Below are 17487 nucleotides of genomic sequence, written 5' to 3'. Positions count from 1 at the left end.
TGTTGTGAGCAAAAGATTAATTTTTATTTAGAATAAATTTGATTCTGAAATTTGGGTTTGCTTACTACAAAATTAACTCACTCTGATCAGTCAGTACATTGGGTCATAGAGAATAAAATGTTGAATATTATTAGGTAATAAAAAATCATTTTTCACACCACCTGTTTTGCAAATAAAGTTTTAATGGAATATAGCCATGCTGATTCCTTTACATATTGTCATTTGCTTCTTTCACTACACTGGCCGCATTGACACTTGTGATAGAGACTGTGTGGTCTACCAAGCCTTAAATATTTATTGTCTGGTCCTTTATAGAAAGATGTAGCACACTGTCAGTTTTCATAAATGTTCCTTGTGTGCTTGGGGAAAATATGTATTCTCCCATTTTTGAGAAGAATATTTTTCCATTAGATGAAATATTAAATATGCTATTTAAAGATATTTATTTACTTTTTTGGTAGATCTATCACTTACTAAGCAAGTATGTTAAAATATTTTACAATGATGGTGGATTTTTCATTTTTTTCTTGAGGTTCTGTCTGCTGGCCCACATAGCAGATTTTGGGCTTTTCAGACTCCAGAATTGCATGAATCATTTCTCTCTCTCTCTCTTCACACACACACACACACACACACACACACACATTCTCTCTCTCTCTCTATTGGTTCTGTTTCCCCAGAGAAACCTAACTATATATTTCTTGATTTTTTATTCTTTTGGGTTCTGATGCTATTATTGATTTACATTCTTTTTTTTAAATTTTTATTTATTTATGATAGTCACACAGAGAGAGAGAGAGAGAGAGAGAGAGGCAGAGACATAGGCAGAGGGAGAAGCAGGCTCCATGCACCGGGAGCCCGACATGGGATTCGATCCTGGGTCTCCAGGATCATGCCCTGGGCCAAAGGCAGGCGCCAAACCGCTGTGCCACCCAGGGAACCCTGATTTACATTCTTTAAAATCTCCCTTTTTTTTATCTTAAGGGGGAAAGTAGACATATATTTTCACTTCCACATGGATCCAATTCTTCATATTCTTTTGTTACATTTTTAAACAGTATCATTTAGGCTTTAAATCCATGTTTTCATTTCTAATTTGTGTATTTCTTGTTTCATTGATCTTGCTCCTGATTTGACAACCAAATTGTCAGAGGATAACTCCATACTCTTGTATGGAGACCTTAGAATTATGCTCACTTGGCTCCAAATGTAGTGATTATTGGAAATCAACTAGGCACAGAGAAGGTTCCAGGCTCAACTGTAATCTACTTGTTTTAAAACTTGGTTAAGCCACTCAAAATCTCTAAGATACACCTACTAAATAGCTTTAATAATTCAGTACCCTGTATTTCCTGTGAATAATATGGATTTTGAATTTAAATAGTCCTGTGTTCAAGCCATGCATGTGCCACTTTTGAGATGTGTGATCTTAAATTGCTTAATTGCTTTAAACCTCAATTCTCTCTTTAGAAAGGGATAAATAATACTTTGAAAGATTGACAAAAGAATGAAATTAAGCAGCTGATTAAGCACATAGTAGAGGGCTTAGGACATAATAGAATTAAGTTAATTGTTATTAATATTATCATTTTTATTCATTTATTCTAATATCATTTTTAAAATTCATTTATTCATTCATAAATTCAGTAAATATTGATAGAAAACCTATGTATCAGGTGCTGTCTCGGTACTGAGGAAGCATCAATGACCCACATAGACAAGATCTGTGCTGTCATGGAATTGATGTTCAAGTGGATATAGTGCTATTGAATGGGATTGTGTATTATATGGTACTTTGCAAGCTATTGTGTTAATAACAAACCACCTAAAACCTATGGCACTGAATGACATGCATTGAGTCTGCAGATTGGCTGGGTGGTTCCTCTGGTCTTTGGGTAGACTTGCCTACAAGTTGGGAGAATTTTGGGGTATCTGATCTAGGATGGCCCCAGCAGTGATGTCAACTCAGATCCTTTCTGTGTCTCACTCTCCATCTTAGCCCACGAATATTCTAATAGCAGTGGCAGAGAAGTAAGACTGAGAGTGGACACACGCAAGCGCTTTTTAAAACCTTTGAAACATGTCTGCCAACATCCTATTGGCCACATGAAGGAACTTGGCTAGCCCAAAAATCAGCGTCAGAAGGCACTTCAAGGTTACAAAGGACACAGGTACAGGGAAGGGTGAGGATTAGGATCATCAGTGCAAAAAATCTACCCCACCTATAAAACAATTTGGTGTACTAATTGCAGGTGTGGATACATACATGAGACATTACTTCCTATACTATTATGTGAAGTCTTAAAAAGGTAGTATATAACATTTATTCCTACGTGCCTAGATATTCTGCTGTAAGCCCATTAAAAAAATATATTTTACTTATTTATGAGAGAGAGAGAGAGAGAGAGAGAGAGAGAGAATGAGCTGGAGGGAGAGGGGCACAGAGAGAGGGAGAAGCAGATTCCACACTGAGCAGGGAGCCCAACGTGGGGCTTGATCCCAGGACCCCAGGAATACAACCTGAGCTGAAGGCAGATGCTTAACTGTCTGAGCCACCCAGGTGCTCCAAGCCCAATTTTGAAAACAAAATTTAAAAGAAATATTAGGCCAATGTTATCAATCCTATGCAGCATGGCACAAAAAATACTGGATTAAAGAAAATTTAATTTAAAAGACCTAGAAAACTTGATAACAGGTAGAGCTTATGGGTCATACAAATATTTGACAACCAGTCTATGGTGTTGCAGGAACATAGTGTGGCAGACCAAAGAGTATAGGTCAGCTCAGGCAGCAGTAGATTGGGCAAGCAAGTGGGAGCAAGGCGAACACTGTTTCCAGAGGTCAGGGCCAAGTGATGGGTCAGGAAGTTCAAGAAAGGCAAGAGGAGCTAATAAGTGTCCTGATTGCCAGGAGCCCATGACATCACCTTGATAATGAAGCAAGTCTCTGGCCCAGAGAGTAGTGTGGAATGTTCAGAACCTAAATGTGGGGTCAGGAAAAACATTTGGATGGAAAGAGGGACCATGCAAAGGCAGCTGAGAGACACAGACATATTTTAGTGGTGGTGGTGGGGGGGGGGTGTCATTTTATCTCTCATCCATGTGCCTTTCAGCTCATTCCTTTAATGACTCTCATGTGTACACATTATCTTCTATCTTCTTGTTTATTCACTAGTGACTCATTCAAAATCTGCTGCTCTTGTCCCTAAGCGTTCAGTTGATGATCTTGTACCTCCCTAGAATTTCTAGGAGGTAGTTCCCTTGAAACTCCCAGGATGGGAGTTTTAATGGTATACCTCTGCACAGGTGTGCCTCCAGTGACTTCATTTGACCTTTTGATTAGTAGCCAGGAACAATTATGATTCACATCTATACTCCCTTTCTCTTGATATCCAGCATATTGGAATCGAAACCTCCTCCTCTGTGTTGTCTTTCAAAATTCAGAATTTTTCTTAATAACAATTGTATATGTCTCACAGTGATTGTTAAAGCAAATATTTTGCCCATAAAGTGTTGCATATGGCCCATTCCTTCCTTTTTTTTTTTTAATTTTTATTTATTTATGATAGTCACAGAGAGAGAGAGAGGCAGAGACACAGGCAGAGGGAGAAGCAGGCTCCATGCACTGGGAGCCCGATGTGGGATTCGATCCCGGGTCTCCAGGATCGCGCCCTAGGCCAAAGGCAGGCGCCAAACCGCTGCGCCACCTAGGGATCCCATGGCCCATTCCTTCTGCTCCCCTCCTCCAAGAATGTAAACTTCTTAATCTACATGGAGAGGGTTTTTTCCTGCTTAATGGTTTGACCAGACAGTGGTCCAACCAAGATAGAAGTTACAAATGAGAGGACTCAATGCATTGTGTCCATACTAGGGAAAGGCCTGCCATTACTCAAAAGAGGGACTGGTTTGAGCCCTCACTTCGAATTGCTGTGGCTAAGTTAATCATAATTTACATTATGATTGTGATATAGTTGGAGCAGCCCCAGACTAGAAGCCCAAACTCTTAGATGAAAATGCTAACGTGTAGTTGCATACTTACCTGGTATGCATTGAACTGTGTCCCCCTCCCCCACAAATTCTTACCTTGAAATACTAACCTCCAGTACCTCATCCTGTGACTTTATTTAGAAATGGAGTTGGGGATATAGTTATGATGAAGTCATACTGGAATAGGGTGGGCTCCTAATCCAATATGACTGCTGTCTTAATAAGAAGGAGGGAAATTTAGAGATAGACACACACATAGGGAGCAAGCCATGTAAAGACTGGAGCTTGTTGTGTTACGACAAGGAAGATCTGGGGCTACCAGAAGCTAGAAGAGGCAAGGAAGAATGTTTCCCCTAGAGGTTTCAGAGGGAGCATGACCCTGCTGACACCTTGATCTGGGATTTCCAGCTTCCAGGACTGTGAGACAATTCATTTCTATTATTTAACTGCTCTGTTTTGGTACTCTATTATGATAAGCCCTAAGAAACAACTATGTTATCCCTGAGCTCCTGACATTTGGGTAATGCATGCTATGGCATTCACCAAACACAAGAATGTTTGTTACTTGATGGACAAAGACTGTGGATGGTGGATCCATGGCTTCCCCTTGGAAATTCATTCTAGTCAGAGCAGCTATCCTCTGCTGTTCAGAGGCTCACCAGTCATGTAAAAGTGGGTAGTGTTAGTGCTCTGCCCAATTTCCTTTACTGGGTTGGAATTTATTTCTCAGCAGCTGTGTGTATTGTTTGCCTTTCCAGAGGATTGCCCCCAGCCAGTAGGAGCCCCATTATCAGGGAAGCTACACCTGCCTTCTTCCCTTTTAGCTTGCAGCCATAACAGGGTCTAACCCAGCAATGTCATTACCCACAGGATCAGGATGAGGCTAGACTCCATCTGAGTATACATTCTTGCTCAGCTCCTTCCTCTGTCTTGCTTCCCCTACACCTCTTCTGAGAGCACACCCTCACTAAATCCCTGTCCTTAAATTCTTCTGCCCTTGAGGAACTTGACTTTGGACCTTAAGCCTCCCAGCCCTCTTTCCTGGACACATTGGAAAGAGCAGGGTCATCTCATTTAATACAAGAGATTAAGGACAAAGAAGACCTGGTGCACTCTTGGGCCATATTTGAATGAGGTTATATACGCAGGTGTGGCAGGCTGAGTCTCAGGTGTTAGAGTTGACATGTGCCCTCTCATCTGCTGCCCTTACAATGTTGTCAGCCAACAAGCATGTCTGAGTCTGTGGTCATTATGGGTGTATTGACCTTGTTCCCATAGACATCTTCTCATTGATTCCATCCCGAACTTTCCAAACTAGGGCCAAGTATGTGAGAAGACTTGTGAAAGACACCCTTTCCCAATCAAGTGAGTGATGGGAGCTGGTCTGGCCAGGGCTTGCTCCTCAGAAGTGTCCTTGTCTGCCCTCTTCTTTTGGCATTGGCACTCACCAGCTAGGCCCACTCAACTTGACAAAGGCTCCCTTGGTGACCACCTTACCTCAGGTGAACCCTCAGCAGGGAAAGAGTGGAGGAGGCAGGGCTGGGTGACTCAGGCATATAGTATGCATAGTTTAAAAGAGAGATGGAACATTTGGGATTTACAAAGGCAGTAAGAGGTCCTAAAGACAGATGATATAAGAACAACAGAAATCTGAGAAAAAAATCTGGGCAAGAACAATCTGGAATAAATTTTTCTTGGGCACATTTTCTTTTCAGAGACTCAGTTTCACCTCATGTCTTGTCTACCTGTTGTTAAGTGAGCCTCAGTGAGTGAAAACTCTTTGTCACCTCTTACCCTGTCCCCATTCATTTAGTTCCTCTTCTTAGATGGAAGCTTTCTTATAGTTTCATGAGTATCCTTCCAGTGATAAGATATTGCATGCATTTCTAATATGTGCGTGTGGGGTGGGGGTATGCATGTACATGCCTACCTAAATGATAACATCTTTTATGTCCTATCCTCAATCTTGAACTTTTTCCCTTAATAGTATACCTTGGAGTTCATTCCATGTTAGTAAATGGGACCTCCCTATTGTCTTTAACAGTTGACTATTATTCCACAGTGTAGATACTTTAAAATTGTCTCCAATTCTTCTGCGTATTATTTCACGTATGTGTGAGTATACTTATGAGCTATAGGCCTACAATCAGAATTGATGGATCAAAAAATGGTGACATATAATGCCAGACTACCTTCCAGGAAAGTGATGCCCATTACAGTCCCAGTAGCACTGTATGTGAGTGCTTGTTCGGCTACACCAGTGGTAGCCGAACTATGGCATCCTGCTTTTATAAATACAATTTTGTTGGAACACCACCATGCCCATTGTCTATGGCTGCTTTCAAACAGCAGAGTTGAGTAGATGTGACATAAAGCATATGGTCCACAAAGCTGCAGATATTTACTATTTGGTCCTTTAGAGAAGAAGTTTGCTGACCTTTGCTCCATACACTGCCAATACAGGAGATCAAACTTTTTGATAGTTGTCAATCTAATGTAAGAAAAAAAGGTGTGTCATTAAGACTTGTATTTCTTGGGAATGCCTGGGTGAGTCAACTGGTCGAGTGTTTGATCCTTGATTTCAGCTCAGGTCATGATCTCAAGGTCATGGGATCAATCAAGCCCTGTGTCAGGCTCCACACTCAGAGCAGAGTCTGCCTGAGATTCTGTTTTTCCCTCTGCCCCTTCCCCTGCTCATACACATGCTTTTCTCTTGCTCTGAAATAAATAAATAAATAAATAAATAAATAAATAAATAAATAAATAAAATCTTTAAAAAAGACAAATTTTTATCTTTGTTTTATCTTTATCTTTAAAAAAGATACATTTCTCAATTTATAAGTGAGGTTGGAAATTTTTCTTCTTTTCTGCATTTTTTTTTTCTCCCCAGTTTTCTCTTGAGGACGTTAGCTTTTCAGTGACATGAGTAGAAAATATAGTCTCCTGTTTGTTGCTTTTCTTTATGTTTTGATTTTGGTATTTATTTTTGGCATGCAGAAATATTTGATTTTTATGTAACTGAATACATCAATCTTTTCTTTTGTGGTTTTAGATTTTCTAACATAGTTATAAAGTCATACCCACTGTTCTTTTATTCTTTACCTTTAAATGTTTGTATATTTGTTCTATTTTGAATTTTATTGTAAGGTGTGATGTAGTGATGCACTATTATTGTTTTGTTTTGTTTTCCTGGACTAATCAATAGCTTGAAGCCCATTTACTGAATAATTCATCTTGGGAAAATATATTGGAAATGCTATATTTATTATGAATTAAATTCCATTTTGGGGGGCTCTATTTCAGCATATTTTATTTTATTAAACTGATCTTCACTATTTTAATGATTCTAGCTTTACAGTATGTTGTATTTTCTGAAGGAGCTGGTATCCCCTTATCCCTTTTCTTTTTTTAGAATGGATTTTCCTAGTTATCCTTCCTTTAAATTTTTTTTCCCATAGGATTGTTAGAATGAGCTTGTATAGATTTTTTTTTTTTTGTAAGCTTGTACAGTTTTAAGATTATGTGGGAGAGAGAGAGAAAGAGAGAGAAAGAGCATGTGTGCTTGCCTGTGTATGGGGCAGAGGCAGAGAGAGGGAAAGAGAGAGAGAGAATCTCAAGCAAACTCCACATTGAGCATGGAGCTCAAGGCTTGGGAGCTGGACCCAAAGCTTGATATCAAGACCCTGAGATTATGACCTGAGCCAAAACCAAGAGTCAGACACTAAACAGACTGAGGCACCTAGGCATCCCTAGCTTGTATAATTTCAAAACAGGCTTTGATGCTTCCTCTTTTTCTGAAGCCCCTTCCTGTGTCATGAGAACACACTTAAACCCTAGTCTGTTGGAGGACAAGAGACCAAGTATAACAATGCTGATATCACTCTAGACCACTAGCCCCCAGCTGACTTTACAGCTGACCACAGCATGGGAGTAAGCCCATCAGATTTTAACTAAACCTGTCTTGTGTTGGTAGAATTTCCCAGACAACCTATAGATTTGTTAGCAAAAGAAAATATTTATTGTTGTATGCCACTGAGATTTCATGGTAGTTGTTGACAGTAATACTGTGGTAATAACTGATAAAAGACCCAATGAGATCACCTAGGTTTTAGGGAGATCATACAAATACAGACAAAAAAGTGGCCTAAATTGGAAACTTAGGGCAAACCCTATTTAGAGGCTGAGCAGAGGAACTCAGAATGTGATCTTACCTGTGTTATCCTCTTACTTCTAAATAACAATACCTATATAACAATTTCTTATGCAGAATAAGTAACAACATTTAAAGCATATGGACAATAGCCTGCACAAATAAATCTGGAGAGTGACAAAATAGTTTCATTCATTTATTCATAAACATTTAATAAGTGTTACTTATGCTAAGTTTTACATATTTCTTAAGATCTTATTTATTTATTCATGAGAAACAGAGAGAGAGGCAGAGACAGAGGCAGAGGGAGAAGTAGGCTCCCTGTGGGGTGCCTGATGCAGGACTATATCCCAGGACCCTGGGATCATAACCTGAACCAAAGGCAGATGCTCAACCACTGAGCTACCCAGGTACCCCTTTGCTAAGTTATACTTTCTTTTATTTTTTAAGATCTTATTTATTTATGTGAGAGAGAAAGAGAGTGTGAGTGCAGGAACATGGGGGTGGGCAGAGGGAGAAGCAGACTACCCACTGAGCAGGAAGCCTGATGATGCGATGATGCAGAGCTGGATCCCAGGGCTCTGAGATCACAAGCTGAGCTGAAGGCAGATGCTTACCTGGCTGAGCCACTCAGGTGCCCCTAAGTTATATTTTCAAAAATATAACTGTTTTACTATAAATAATATAGTCATGTCACTAAAGAGCTCACAGTCCAGTGAGACTGCTAAGGAGGAAGTGGGGCATTTGCAGAGAGAGGATTCATTTTTGTTTTTGTTTTGATATCAAGGATCCAATGACCTTTGATTATTAGCTATGGAGTAACTACATTTTTGATAAATCTTTACAGTAAAGGTATTACAGGGGATGACCTGTGGTGCCTTCATCACATCCTTTCAGGCTACTTTGAATTGTAGCTGCAGCTGTGGGCAACAGTTCCTTCTCCAAGCAGCATCAGCACCCTCTCGTGTGTTATTGATCTCTATCCCAGGACCTCCCACACTGAGAAATTCCAAGTGAAGCCCCAGCATGTAGGATTGCTGTGCTTGCTTAGGGTCAAATCTTAACCAGTGGGGAAGGCAGCGGGAGGATAATACCCCAGGTGTTTATCTCTTAGATGGACAGTCCTATGAAGCATTCTGAAGCTTCTCAGGAGGGCCTAGAGGAATCACTTCCACTTACATACTGTGGCAGCATTGATAATGCCTCCTCTGTGGGCGTTGCTGGCTCCTTCCTGTCTCATTCTCCCCACCGCTCACTCCCACTTCCTGGGGGCACCTCCCAAATAAACTGTCTGAATCCAAGTCTTTGTCTCAGGGTGTGCTTTTAGGCAAAGCCAAACTAAGGTACTATGAGTAAGAATTTCTGCAAGTCTTTTCTACCTCTGAAACAAATAAATCCAAGTATCAATTTTTGCCTTTGGAATATTCTTTTCATTTTGTTGGAAGCACCTACTGGATATCACTCCTAAGGCCAGCTATTGCCTCTCTTGGAAGTCCAAGATTTTACAACATTATATCTAATCATTGTGAGTGAAATCTTATTTAACATTTAACACACAGACACACATGTAAATTATTTACAATTTTGAGCCAATAATTTTTTGAATAACTTTTGGATACCAGGTACTATGCTTGGCACTGGAACTTCTTTCTTGTTTATGCAGCTTTGTGACAATATTCCATTACTTGTGCTGCTGGAGAGCTAGACATGTTCTTTGCAAGAAAGCATATCATGCCTCTGGAAAATATATGCTACTTTTTTGTGTGTGTTTTCAATCCTTGTAAAATTATTTTATTTCTTCACTTAGATATTTCTCTTACTCTTTATTATCATTACCACTTTCTTTTTTTTTAATTTCTGAATACATTTTCTTTACTTTGTCAGAGCTCATTCATGATCTGCTAATTATTGATGTGGGATACATAGTGTGTCTCTTAAAGATGAAGTAGAAAATTATCTTTTACATGTTCGTTAGCTGCTCAACTTTTTGTTGAGACGAACTATATTACAAAAGGGTTTTCATATGATTACCTAAGAATCAAATCTCTTTGGGTACAGTGCATGATTTACCCAAATTCTTACCTGTAACAAATTAGCCGAAATAATGTTGAGAGCCCTTGGGGTCACAGTGAGAACCTACTTTTCCTTTATTTTCTGATAACAAACTGTAAAAGTTTCAACAGCTTTGAGTGACACAAAGATAGTAGAAATCTCTGATGTTCCTCGATTATGTTTTTCTTCTACCTGGTGAATTCCCCAGGAATTTCACAGGAGCCATCTCTCCCCTCTCCAGGCTGTCACTGTCTTAGGATGCCACCTGACTGGCTCTTCCCAGAAGTGACTCATGTGTGGCAAGCCTCCTAATAACGAATAGCACTTGCATGTTTGGTTCTGTTCACTTATTTCTCATTAAGCCCCATTTTACAGATGGATAAAGTATAGAGAGGTCAATGGCTTGCTCAGTGTCACAGAGCTAGTCAGTGGTGAGCTGGGTTTTGAGTTCAGGTAGTCTGCCTCCAGAGCCCATAGTGTCTGGCAATGTACTGTATCTAATGGTGATTCTACACCCTAGAAGTCTTCCCTATTGTCAATTCTATTCTGCACTTTCAGTTAGCCCCCAGTGAAATTCTAGATAATCTATCTGTAACCTATGTGGATGCAATAATATTATTTTAATCTAGTCCAGGACCCTGGTGGTGGGAATTTCAGGCACCATGGTAGTCCAGTGGTTTATATATTTTAGGGGAAAAATAAGTTCTTTCAGTGTCTTTAAGTCTTAGCTGATCCTGGGCCACCTGCTTATGAAGTGTTCGGACTAGTGGAGGGGATTACACAAGAGGCCTAAGATTTTGACTGGCAAAGATGCTCAAATCCTTCAGTTGATCTGACATGACATCTATTAGTCATTAGCAGATCTGTGACTTATTTAGAAATCTAGCAGATAAAGAGAATTAGAGCATAAATATAATCTGTAGAACATTGAAAATTCCCTTATCTCTCACTGTGAACCTGTCTCTGATGTTCATGTTCAGAATTTCATGTCTAGAATTGTGCCTTTGTCCATGATGTTTTTGGGTCACTCAGAAACAGATACTCATGCCATTTGGCAAATGTGATGAGGTATGGGCACTAATTAGGCATGCCAATTTCCTACTAGTTCATTGGCTAAATAAATATTTATTGGACACCATCTGATGGAAGGCCTGGGGACACACAATGTAGCAAATAGATATAAGCTGGTCTGTGCTTGCATAGTTGTTGGCATCTGTTTTGCAGAATCTAATTCTACAAATTCTTCCTTGAGATTCTGAACTAGTTGAGAAATAGATGCAGAATAAGTTTAGGATAAAATATATCAGTCTTATTGCTGGTCAGTATGCACTGGGAAACATGGCTACATGTTGCTGCAATCTGGCTTCCTAATTTACTCACCTTCTTATCCAGTAAACACATGCCTTGCACACAGCTGCAGGCACATGCCCCACCAGAAAGCAGATGTACTGCAAGTTGGCTGCTCCCAGACGGAAAATCTCTGAAAGGTTAAAAAGTGGTTTAATCTCATTGACAATCTGGGTCACTCCATTTCCTCTGGGAGAAGAGTCGGGGTGGGGGGGGCAGTTAAGAGGAAGGAAGGAATACCAATTTCCCAGTGCCTCCCAAAACCAGAAGTTCCCATTTTATTAGTCAATGTAAAAATACAGAGATGGGAAGAAAATGGTTTCTTTTAACCTATCCATGAAAACATAATTACTGGTATCTTTTACAACATAAGGTAGTATGCAATTATGTGATTATCCTTTGAAAGTCTGTCCTTACATAACAACATCACCCAGAGTTCTTAGTGTTTTCACAGAGATAGCTATACAAATTTATAATTTTCTTTGGATTTTGTTTTGCTCTAACATCCTCTTTATCCTGCTAGATTTTTCAGCAAGTCAAAGCTCATTTTATAAAATTTCTGGAAAATGTGTTTGTTAATGTAGAGTTTTTTTTAGAGGAATGAGTTTCAAATGCATTGCTGTGGAAAAACATTCTCCAAAGAGAGTTTTGTGGAGTAACTCCCATGACAGCAATGAGTATTGCATACGTATGTGAAACAGAAACAGTAAGGAAAAGCAGAAAAGGTTGCCTTGCTGCAGGACTTTTCAGAGCCTTTAATGGACAACTGTGAATTGTGACGTTCTAAAGCGTGGATATAACAGGGAGCATTTCTCAAACTGATTTGTTCATGGAATGCTTCTGCAGAATTAAACTGCAAAATTAAACTAAAGAATTAATGTGCTGTGGAACATACTTTGGGAAATGTGGTAGTAGGAATTCAGAGATGGGCGATAAACACTCTGGGGTGAACAGTCAGTAAAGGCTTCATGTTGAATGTGGAACTTCACTAGGCATTGACAGATGGGAGAACCTAGCAACAGAGAAAGAAGTGGATACTCCACATGGGGAAACAATACTAGCTCAGCGTTACTGGAGGGAAAGTGAAAAATAAATCTTTCTAAAACAAAGGGGGTAAATATCACTGACTATAAGATTGGTGCTTTAAAAAATAATGTTTTGTTCATTACAAAAGTAATATGTAGAAATTTGAAAAACATAAAAAAGGAGAAGGAAGGAAATACATACACTATAGAAGTTCCTCCAAAAATTAAAAAAGAAACACCACATGATCTAGGAATTCCATTACTGGGCATTTACCCAAAGAAAACAAAAACACTATTTTGAAAAGATCTGTGTACCCCTATGTTTATTGCTGCATTATTTACAATAGCCAAGATATGGAAGCAGCCCAAGAGTTCATTGATAGAGGAATGGATAGAGAAGATGTGATATATGTGGGTGCCTGGGTGGCTCAGACTTTGGCTCGGGTCATGATCCGGGGTCCTGGAGTCAAGTCCTGTGTCAGGCTCCACGCAGGGAGCCTGCTTCTCCCTCTGCCTGTGTCTCTGCCTCTCTCTCTGTATCTTTCATGAATAAATAAATAAAATATTAAAAAAAGATGTGAGATATGTAAATATATAAAAATATTTATAAACATATATACACAATGGAATATTACCCAGCCATAAAAAAGATGAAATCTGGCCATTTGTTACAACATGGATGTAAACCAGAAGGGTATTACGTTAAGCAAAAAAATCAGAGAAAGACAAATATTGTTTGATTTTGCTTACATATGAAGTCTAAAAAACAAAACAAAGGAAAAAACAAATAAGAGAAAGCAGAAACAGACCCATAAATACAGAGAACAAGCTAACAAGCTGATACTTACCAGGGATGAGGAGTGAGGATGTGGGGAAATGGGTAAAATAGGTGAAGGGCAGTGAGAGGTACAGACTTCCAGTCATGGAATGCCTAAGTCACAGGAATGAAAGGTACAGCATAGGGAATATAGTCAGTAGTATGATAATTGCATTTGTATGGTGGCGGTAGCTTGTAGTCAGCATAGCATAACATACAGAGTTGTTGAATCACTATGGTGTACACCTGAAACTAATGTAACTTTGTGTGCCAACTAAACTTCAATAAAATAGCTTTTAAAAAGAAGGGAAAACACATAAGATATAATTTCAGCACCTAAAAAAATATTTTTTGATATTTTTAGCAATTTAAGTTTCTTGAAATTTTGGCCATTTAAACAAATGAAAGAAAGGAACAGATACAGTAAAAGTGCATGCAGAGGAGATAGACCTTTTTTTTTTTTTTAGATTTTGTTCATTCATTTGAGAAAGAGAGAGAATCCAAGAGTGGGGGTTGAGGGGAGAGGCAGAGGGAGAGGGAAAAGCAGACTCTCTGCTGAGCAGGGAGCCCAACTCGGGGCTCCATCCCAGGACCCTGGGATCATGACCTGAGCCAAAGCCAGATGCTTAACCAACTGAGCCACCCAGGTGCTCCATGATAGACTTTGATGAGCCAAGTAGTAGTAGTGTTTGCTGGGACTTCTGCAGCCATGCCGGCCTCTATCCTCTGCTGAATGATGTTTGTATTCTTTAAATAGATCCCAAACAGTGGCTGCCTCTTGTATTTTCCTACCATTTCATTTCCCGTGTCTTATTAGGCTGCTTTCAGCCCCATTTCTATTGGATTTTGTTATGAGTTTGCCTCTTTCCTGGCCATGACTTGGGTCCATGTGGCTTTAGATGCTTGGAGAGGACTGTTCAGTTTGTTGGCATTCCAGAAAATATTTTCAGAAAAAAAGTAGGAACTCCTGGCCAAAGCCATGGTTTGCTGACTGCTGTCTGTGGAATGGAGCTCTCTCATCTGTTTTGGATTTTAATTACTTAGGGGTGATGGGTGCATTCAAATTACCTCCCTCTTCCATGAGCTCATCCTGGCAGTACAAAGCAAGCCATTCCAGAGAGATAATCACAGATAATTGTCATGGGAACCCGATGGCAACAAATGTGCTTCTGAGTGATTGGGCTTTGTACTGACTTGGAACCAGACCGTGTCCATTCATTGTGAATACCCCTGGCTCAGGTAGATGCAGTCACCACTGCTCTGGTGTTAATTTTGTCGTTCTTTTGGATTTGCATAAAAATGCACATAAATTAATAATACTTGGAGTGTTGACCAGCCTCCTCAATTTTTTTCTCTGTGTCTATGGTTAAGGGTGATAAAATATTCATGCTGTAATGTGAGTTCAGGTAATGGATACTGATAGTTTTTTTCTCTTTGCAGTATTTTGAAAATTTCAGAAATGATATATGTAGTACTTTGCCTCCAGAATTTTCATACTTAGATTCAGATGACATTTATTAAGCCCTCACTACACATTAAACTCTGTGCTAGATGTTTTATGTTTGCTTTCTCATTTAATTTTCACAAAATCTTTGTATCAAGTTGTTGTTTCCATTTGATTGATGAGGAAACAGAGGAGTTCAGTAAGTTGCTCAGAGCCAAAAGCCTGAGGTAGGTGGAGGGGAGACTGAAAATCAGGTCCTCTCAGGGTTTTCTCACACATCCCCCTGTGCAGCAGGCAATGATTAGAGGCTAGTCAAAGCTCACACAAAGTTTCCTAATTTCCCTTTTTGGATTTTTACAAAGAAAATCGATGCTCTTTTGGTGGTTTGTGTTGAGACCATGACGGAGTCACTAATATAAGTATTGAATGAATTTTTAGGGGAACACTCAGGGTTCAAGATTCCCAAGAAGAACCTCCTTCAGTCTCTCAGTGAGATTTCTTAGCTAACCAACATCATGGCATCCTTAAGAATTCTTCAAGGATTACTAAATGCTGAGACCTGCCTACTGTTTCACCTGTCCTTGAAGACATTTATCCTGGCTCCTCCTATTGAATCAAATCCAAACTCTTCCATCTAGAATTGAAGATCCTTTAAAACATGGTATATTTCTTTAACCCTATTTTGGGTCACTTTCCAGTGGTAGCTTTCCATTCAGAATAGGTGTAACTGCTATTTCCCCTGAGACCCTCCTCCCTACAGTTTCCCTTGCTCAAGTGCCCAGTGTTCCTCTTTGCCTATCTGTATCCTCCCCATCCTTCCAAACCCAACCGAAGTCCTATTTGGTCTTGGAAACCTCCCCCAAAGATGGACCTTTTTCTGATACTTGGTTTTCCAGCAGTGCCTCTGGAGTTTGAGACCTTCCAGAAGCTGTGAAAGGGAGACACAGAGCACCCCGCCCCCCCCCCCCCCCCCCCCCCCCCCCCCCCCCCCCCCCCCCGCTTCACACCAGCTACCCCTAGAGCAATCCTGCTTTTTTTTGTTTGATACACAGGAGTTCTTTCAAAAGAGCTTCCCATCCACCAGTTTGATAGTGCTTGAGCATCAGGGGATGGTGTTTCTGATGGGGTTCCTTAGCATCAGGTATTGGATTGGATTCCTGTCAAAAACATTCTACAGGTGACTGATTTATAAAAATCAAAATGCTAATTTAGCTTGGGAAATACAGCCAACAGGACTGGAATACTTTAGTCAGCCCAGCTAGCCACTTGTTCCCTGAAAGCAAGCTAGTTACCTGGGAAGCCAAATTATCTGCTGGGTTTTTGGAGACCATGGAACAGAACCAAAAGTCGTTTTATCCTAGCAGTGCTTCTGAGCCAAGGTAAATCCACACACTAAACCAGTGGTTCAGAATTTAGTATGTATCAGAATTGCCTTGATCTGGGTTTCATCTTCCCTAGAATTTCTCGTTGTGTGTGTGTAAGAATTTGCATTTCTTTTCTTAAATTTTATTTTAATTCCAGTATAGTTAATATACCGTTTACATTAGTTTCAGGTGTACAATACAGTGCTTCAGCACTTCCATCCAACAGCCACTGCTCATCATGACAGGTGCCCTCTTTCATCCCCATCACCTATTTTCCCCATCCCCCCACCCACCTCCATTTCTGGTAAGTGCCCAGAGGAGGCTGATGCTGCTGGTCTGGGGTCACACTTTGAGAACTATTATTTTCAGTTATTATAGGAGACAACAGTGCTGTATGTATAAAGCTAATGTCAGCTCTCCTCTGGCCTTCTTCGTGGGTCCTGCCAGTTTGGGATGACTTTTTTTCATGTGATCTAAGATTTACTAACTTGCAATTCTATTATTACCTTTCTCCAAACTTACCAGTGAGAGTCAACATAATCTCCTGACTTTGTTACAATGGCACCTCAGAGCTGCATCACTGAAATTACTCTCAGTCCATCCATTTTCTTACAAGTTTGGGCTTTCTCAAACCTTTTTGTCACATACCTTTAGACCATGTTTTATTCTCTGACATTCTCTCCACATGATTACATGTAGCCAGAGGGCTCAATCTCACACATTTCTTTGATTCTATTTTTCCACCCTACCCCATATATATGAACAACAGTGCTCTTCTTCTGCCTATTTTTGTCATGAGGTAATAAAGTGAAAGACACTTGGTTGTAATTTGCTACCAATAGAGATTTCCTGCCTGAAGCTCAATGAGAGCATGAGTCACAGTGTCATGGACACATGAAAATAAGCTGTGACCCATGTCCTGGGAGTAATTGGACCCAGGCTAATGAGGACCAAGTGGTTGGTGTGCACAGCCTAAGTACAATCATTGATGCTTTCTGCTTTTTCCCCATTATCTTTTGGGCTTCCTGGGGAGCTGGCTCAGATCCCCTAGGGAATCCAGGAAGCCTCAAACTATGGAATCCGTTATGGGAGTGGTATACTTAGGCGACCAGAACAGACACAGCTGGTGACTAGACTTGAAAATGAGATCAAGTACTCAAAACATTGGATAAGGTTTTTGTTTTTTAGTTTAATGATTTTGGAAGTCCTCCTTAAGTCTAGGATAAAATATTTATCATATACTCACCTGGCATGTGTTTTTGAATGGCATTACTAGGACTTCAGTCTCAGTAGATATGCTAA

Source organism: Canis lupus, chromosome 24 (assembly GCF_011100685.1).
Source record: "Canis lupus familiaris isolate Mischka breed German Shepherd chromosome 24, alternate assembly UU_Cfam_GSD_1.0, whole genome shotgun sequence".
NCBI classification, from domain to species: Eukaryota; Metazoa; Chordata; class Mammalia; order Carnivora; family Canidae; genus Canis; species Canis lupus.
The sequence above is the reverse complement of the archived record's forward strand: the minus strand, read 5'-3'. Positions refer to the sequence as shown.